This window comes from Microtus ochrogaster, chromosome 10, assembly GCF_000317375.1.
Source record: "Microtus ochrogaster isolate Prairie Vole_2 chromosome 10, MicOch1.0, whole genome shotgun sequence".
NCBI lineage: Eukaryota > Metazoa > Chordata > Mammalia > Rodentia > Cricetidae > Microtus > Microtus ochrogaster.
In genome coordinates, this window is record NC_022016.1 from 81,623,982 (window position 1) to 81,631,177 (window position 7,196).

The window sequence follows — 7,196 nt, forward strand, 5'->3', positions numbered from 1 at the left end:
GTGATGGCACTAGTAGCAGCCAGGGGATGAGGAGAGCACTGCCCAGCAGCTGACTGATGACAGAATTGCAGGCCTCCACTAGGCTGGGGACACGTCCTGAGAGGAGGGGGACTAGGATTCAGGACAGAGACCAAACATTGTGACACTGGCTTGATTTCTGGACTCTTGGCCTTGGCACACTTTATCGTCCACAGACCTTTGTGTCGTTTCTTTTCCTCTCCGAGTTTACTCCATTTCTGGTTGTTGTCCATACGTTTCAAAATGACCCAGGATCTCTGAGTGCTTTATAAATCAGGGCCGCGTTCTGGGAGCACCCAGTGCAAGGTCATATTTTAGGTAGCCTCAGAGTTTCCATTACAAGCCCCATTTCTCAGAGGTCTATAACTAGGCCCTAAAAGCTCACTGAGGCCTGAGGCTTGGGCTGCACCTTCCACAGCTGCTAGGTAAAGGTCTCCAGGTGGGGACAGCAGCACACCTGCCACAGAGTAAGAGAGGCCAGGATGCCGAGGCTCCGTGACCTTACGTGAGGGACGTGAACCTGGGCATCACTTCCGCCAGCCAAGTGAGCTGCATGGGCCCAGAGGCCACCTACATATGATGGTGTGAGCTGAGGAAATCTAGTTTGCCTGACAGTTGGGTGACCAGAGGTTAGCGGCTCCTCCTCTGCCCCCTGTGGCCTCTGGACCACATGTCTGGACTGTCGTTCCTAGGTCATCCTAGGAACAACAATAATTGGTGACCGCACCCTTCCTCTGAGACCATAGATAGGGCCTTCCTAAAAGTCACCAGTCAGACATCAGACCAGATGCATTCCAGCCCCTCTGGGGTGGGGTGGGGCGGGGCGGGAGGGGTGGGGGAGGAGAGGAGATGGGGGGTCTTGTAGTGTAGCTCAGGCTAGCCTTAGCTCTCCATCCTTCCTTTTTGCCACCTTCAACATGTAGGGATTACAGGCATGCTCATGTCACACCAGATAAAGATTCCACATTGGGCAAATAAAAGGACTTCAAATCACCCTACCATTTTCAGTAAATAGCCTTCTTGTAAAGAAAAAGGCAAGAGCAGCAGCTTCCGGGGCACCGTGTCCCATCAGAAAACAGAGGGAACTCAATGTCTGGGCGCCCTCCAAGGAATGCTGGTCAGGTGGGTCTGGGGTGATGCCCAGGATGGCTTCTGGTGCCAATATCCCAGGTGATGATGGGGAAGGGAATGGAGTCAGACAGACTGGAGTGGGCTCACCTCTGATACCTGGTGTTGGATGCGCCTGGCAATGTCCTCATGTGCTCATACCTGTAGTATGGGGTGCAGACAAAGGTATGAAGCGGGGAGACTCGCTCTCACTGGATCAGAAGCTCAGGGGGCAGTTCTTCCCCACTGTGCCAGGAGCTGTGGGAAGAGGAGACTTGACACTGAGGGCTTTGGGCTCTGTGGCGGCGCAGCAATAAGTTGGGAGCTTGACTAGAAAGCTTGCAGTTCCTAGGGCAGGAACGTGTTATTTACACAAAATGGTTTTCCCGCGAACCTTCCCTAAAATACACAAACCATCAAAGTCCCCTCATGTTCCCCCTCAAAGGGACCTCAGTTTTAGGACCCCCCTGCCTCCTGAGCCCCCTGGTTCAGAACAGCCACCTTCATTCCTGCTTTTGTTTGAGAGTTGCTCTGCAGGGCCCCCATGGTTTGGGAGTCACTGCATCTTTACAAGATTAACCTCACCCCAATCCCTGATCAAACCGTTTATATCCTCCATTACCCCCCACACAGTTGTCTTTCTGGGAGCCTCACGTCTGTCCCCTCAATCCCTCCTTGTGATCCTCCTTCAGCCCCTCCCCTTCGCCCCACCCAGTCTTCCCGTGGTCCTTGAAAGACGGTGGAGGTCACGTACTTGCGAAGGATCCTTAATTCTGCTTGTCAGCTACGCTCCTCAGAGGTGGAGACCGTGCCCTGCCAGCATGCCGCTGTCTCCCTTCCCTTCAAGTCAAACCTGGGAAATTGGGCAAAGCACTGGGTAGAGCTTCAGCTTTGTAAGTCCTGAAGTTTACCCCAACAAGATGGCTCAGCTGGATGAAAGTGCTCTGCCAAGCCTGCCGGCTTGATTTAATCTCCAGGACTCCTTGGTGGAAGGGGAAAACTGATGCCACAGAATGTCCTCTGACCTCCGCATGTATGCTGTGGCTTGTACACACGCGCGCACACACACACACACGGGCTAGAGAAACAACCTAGTCCTATGACCTTGCACACCCGTTCTCTCATCTGTGATGTGGGAATTCCCATCTGTATTTGAGCAGTATATGGAGGGGAGGTAATGAATTACGTTATTTATGATTCAAAGGTGTGTTGGTCACTTTTCACACTGCCATGACCAAATACCTCTGAAGCCAAATTTTAACTTTCTTATCCCGGAGTGTTCAGAGTCAAGGTCTAGGGATGTCACTGAGCACTGACCGCTCTCAACCTTATGAGCTGTTGTCACCGTGCGCCTCAGGCGGACCCAGTGTCACTTTCCCCGGGATCTGCAGTTGTCCTATAAAACCCAAGAGTCTTTCCCTTCCAGAAGCATCCGGCAGCCCTGGCAGACAATTGACTACGGGGAGGCTCTAAACAAGGACCTTTCCCTGTCTGGAGTCTCTGTGCTGGGACAGCTGTGGGAACAGGCTTGTGAAGCCTGGTAGTGTAGGGTAACCCCATGGCATATCACACCCCCTGGTGAAGCCTACCAGGTTAGAGAATGCTGGGCACTAGCCTCCAGGCAGCCCACTCACCTCTACCCCTCCTACCTCCCCACAGCCAGCCTCTTTGTAAGGCTCTGCCCCCCCCCCCCCCCCCGTCTCTTCACATGAAGTCGCAAACTCCACCACAAAGGGGTTTTGTTTGGAACTTAAAACACTTGCTCAAATTAATGACCAAAAATGTCAGATGTGTCCACAGCTAATTATTCATTAGATGCTTAATTAGTGTAGGATGATCATGACATTTTAATGTTATTAATTTTTATACTGTAATAGGAATTAAATTGTTCTGCTGTCCCAAAGCCTCCTGTTGGAGACATAGTGTGGACTGGGGGAGCTTGGAGGAAGCAGGAACCATGCGGGCAGCAGGTGGTGGCCAGGCAGAGTGCTGGCAAGGATCCAGAACATGTGTACCTCTCCCTTGGCTGGGAGGGGCTCCCCCAGGCCATGTGCAGCCCCTCTAGAGCTGGATTCCTCAGGTGCTGGATGGAGATGCCTGGGATGCAGACGTCCTGGATGGAGATGCCCAGGATGCAGAGGTCCTAGATGCAGACATCCTGGATGCTGGTGCAGGACTGAGAGCTGAAACACTGGAGTTGTGGGTGGAGCAGGGGGATCATTTCTGCTTGTCCCTCTAAGGATTTCCCGTGCTGCCTCTCTCTTCTCAAGATAGTAGGAGAGTCAAGAACCATCCTGGAAATCCTAGATGAAAAAAGATAGGGACCCGGGGTGCCCCCATCCCAAGGGTCAAAGAACTAATCCCCATACCAAATAATACAGAGGAAAGGAACTCACCCAGATGAAAGCCAGCTGTGTCTGCGGTGAAGTGCTCTGTGTGTGAACCCCTGAAGGACTCTTCTTTGTAAACCACACATAGCCTCATTATTTTCTAATTAGGAAAGCAGACCATGCCCAGATTTGGAAATCAAACCAGACAGAAAAGGAAAAGGATTCTGGAAAGATCGCATGACACCCACCACTTGAAGTAATTGCTTTTCAAACATTCATGTATGAGCTTCCGAGACGATGTCAGGCCGTGACTGTGGGCTTGGGTGAACCTGCTCCTGTTAGGCGCGGTGGGTGAACCTGCTCCTGTTAGGCGTGGTGGGTGAACCTGCTCCTGTTAGGCGCAATGGGTGAACCTGCTCCTGTTGTTACACGCGGTGGATGAACCTGCTCCTGTTGTTACACACGGTGGGTGAACCTGCTCCTGTTAGGCACAATGGGTGAACCTGCTCCTGTTGTTACACATGGTGCGTGAACCTGCTCCTGTTGTTACACATGGTGGGTGAACCTGCTCCTGTTGTTACACGCGGTGGGTGAACCTGCTCCTGTTGTTACACGCGGTGGGTGAACCTGCTCCTGTTGTTACACGCGGTGGGTGAACCTGCTCCTGTTGTTACACACGGTGGTCTGGTGGTCTGCTGTCACATGTGTCTTTTCAGGAACATCTTTACAGGCTAAGGGGCTCCGATCTGTGGAATCGCTCTTGATGGCCTCATTGTATCCTACTCCACAGACACCTAATTGTCCTCCAGTGCTCAGACTTATGATACTTAATTGTTCTTAATGAACACTCCAAGTCCCCTGGGATCTTGTCTTTGTTGGTCAGCTTAATCCTTGAGGATGAACTCTAAGACGCTTCCCTGCAGGGTCACAGGGGACTTCTTTGTTGGAGAGGAAGGTTTTTTAAATTTAATTTTTTTTAAAGAAAACAAACTATCTTTTTTCATTATACATACCAATCCAAGTTCCCACTCCCTCCTCCCTCCCACCCCACACCCATCCACTCCTCAGAGAGGGTAAGGCACATTGCTATGGGGAAAGCCCTCCCTACTATATCTAGGCTGAGCAAGGCATCCAACCAAAGAGAATAGGTTCCCAAAAGCCAGTATAAGCAGCAGGGACAAATCCTGGTGCTACTGCCAGTGGCTCCTCAGTCTACCCCAGCCATACAACTGTCATCCACATTCAGAGGGACTAGTTTGGTCCTATGTTTGTTCCTTCCCTGTCCGGCTAGAGTTGGTGAGCTCCCATTAGTCCATGTAGACTGTTTCAGTGGGTGTCCCCATCATGGTCTTGACCTCTTTGCTCATGTTCTCACTCTTCCCACTCTTCAACTGAACTTTGGGAGCTCAGTCCAGTGCTCCGATGCGGGTCTCTGCCTCTGTTTCCATCAGTGGCTGGATGAGGGATCTATGGTGGTGTTTAAGATCATCATCAGTCTGACCACAGGGCAAGGCCAGTTCAGGCATCCTCTCCTCTATTGCTTAGGGTCTTAGCTGGGTCATCCTTGTGGATTCCTGGGAATTTCTCTAGAGCCAGATTTCTTGTTAACACCATAATGGCTCCCTCCATCAAGATATCTCTTTCCTTGCTCTCATCTCTGTCCTTGGAGAGGAAGTTTTGAATCTGCTTGATTTGTGGCCATAGCCAATGTTCTAATCCCTCTGTGGCCATGCCCCCTACCTATGGGATGGGCATAAGAATTCCATTCAAGTTGGTGATGATGGTTGTAGACCCAGGCACCACACCTGACTCTTCCTAGGTACAGGGGAATGTGGGTCCCTCTTCAGTATTGACTCCGTTTACAAAGGAGGCCATATGCATTGTTCCTTGTCATCTTCCTGTCTCATAGGGGAGGAGGATTAGAATGGATTTGGGGGCTGAAGAAGAGCCCAGGGTGGATTCCTGAGTAGATGGTTTCCGTTTCTGGATAGGAAGAGCAGTGTTCTGTGAGATTTATCTTCTTCGGGCCCAAAGGTCTAGAGAAATCCACACAGACTTCTAGACACCACTTGGGTATCTGGGCATGTCCCATTACAGGGAGTATGGTGTCCATTCCGTTCTGGGAGTGAAAACCAGCCCAAAACAGAGGGAGGAGGTCCCAGCATAAGTTTAAGTCAACATATCGTTACAAGTTCCAGTGTGGAGGTAGTGCTTGCCCAGGGTGGCCTGAAAGGCCCCTCGTATACCCAGCTCTGAGCCTGTGACAGGGTGGGACCTCTGAATTACTAAGTTTGGGTGGCCACTGAGCCACCAGGGACTCTTGACTTTCTGACCAAGGGCTCAGGGAACGTCAGAAACTGAGAGGACATCTGGGTGGCCAGGTGACCACTGTGCAGCCTGATGAAACATGGATGTGACCAGAGACAGGAGTGTACAGACCACGCAGGAGCCAGAATGCCAATAACAAGCTGGTGACAGTTGGGCCTTCTCTTTGCAATTGGCAAACAATTAAATACCTGGTAAAGTAAAAGCTGTCAGATGACATAGCTGGACCTCTGGAGTCTGAGCCCCACCGGGACCCCATTTTTGGGATGCCTCCCTTCCTTCCCTCTCCTCTCCACAAGTTCTCTCCATTGTGGGTCTGAACTCACCACACCATCCCCCCACAGAGCCCCAGGGAAAGCCACAATGGTGGCTTACCATCTCAGGGCTCTGATGAGTTGGGGGAGGCATAAGAACTAAGGGGCACACTTAGTGAATGTGAGCACAGGGTGATGGAGTCCTCCCTAGGACCGCTGTTTGTGCTCCCCTGCCCTGAGGAGAAAGGGCCCTGCACCCATTCAGAGCCGGCTCTAGCAGAAGACCCTATCCAAGTCGTATTCTGAGGAGGACATTGCATCAATTTTTTTTGACCCTTTATGCCTCCATCTCTTCAAAAAGCCAAATGTCATTTCAAATATATGGAGCCTCCCATCAAAGGGCAGAGGGAACCTGGAAGACTTTAATCCCCTTCCTAAGGTATTCTACTGGGAATATCACCCCCCAGTAGAATATCCACTGGGCACCAGTTTTAGCCACTTTTTATCTATGACAAAATACCTTAAAAAAAAACAACTTAAACAATGAAAGTTGTGTGTGTGTGTGTGTGTGTGTGTGTGTGTGTGTGTGTGTGTGTGTGTCTCAGTTTCAGGGGCTCTAGTGGGTGGACACTTGGCCCTGTTGCTCCTTGGGTGAGGCACACCATTCTAGCAGAGGGACATGGTGAGTGAGGTGAAGCTGCTTGCCTACCTCATGACAGCTAGGGAGAAAGAGAGAGGAAGAGAGGGACTGAAAAGGGACAAGACTACCCTCCGAAGACATACCTGTCCCAGTGACCCACTATCCCCAGCTAGGTCCCACTTCCTCACGGTCCATCCAGCTATGAGCTCATCAACAGAGGACCCGTGGGTGAGCTTAAGACCTCTGTGATCCAGTCCCCCCTCAACAGTACCAGCAGGGGCCAGAGAGATGGTTCCACTGGTAACATACTTGCTGCATAAGCGTGGGGACCTGATGTTGGATCCGTGGCACCCATAAAAAATGTTGGACTTGGTAACGTGCACCTATAGACAAGGAGGGACAGAAGGACCCAGAAGAAGATCTCATTGGCCAGGCAATCTAGTCAGCTGGGTGAGCTCCAGGTTCAGTGAGCGATCCTGTGTAAAAAAGAAGCTGGAGAGCAGTTGGGAAAGGCGCCCAGCA

General features: G+C 51.3%; 1 protein-coding gene across 8 annotated transcripts in view; it reads left to right on the forward strand.

Annotated features, from left to right (window-relative positions):
* The window catches only part of Camta1 (calmodulin binding transcription activator 1), an 805,451-nt gene that overhangs the window by 589,534 nt on the left and 208,721 nt on the right, over window positions 1-7,196 (forward strand). The gene's annotated exons all lie outside the window — the stretch shown is intronic.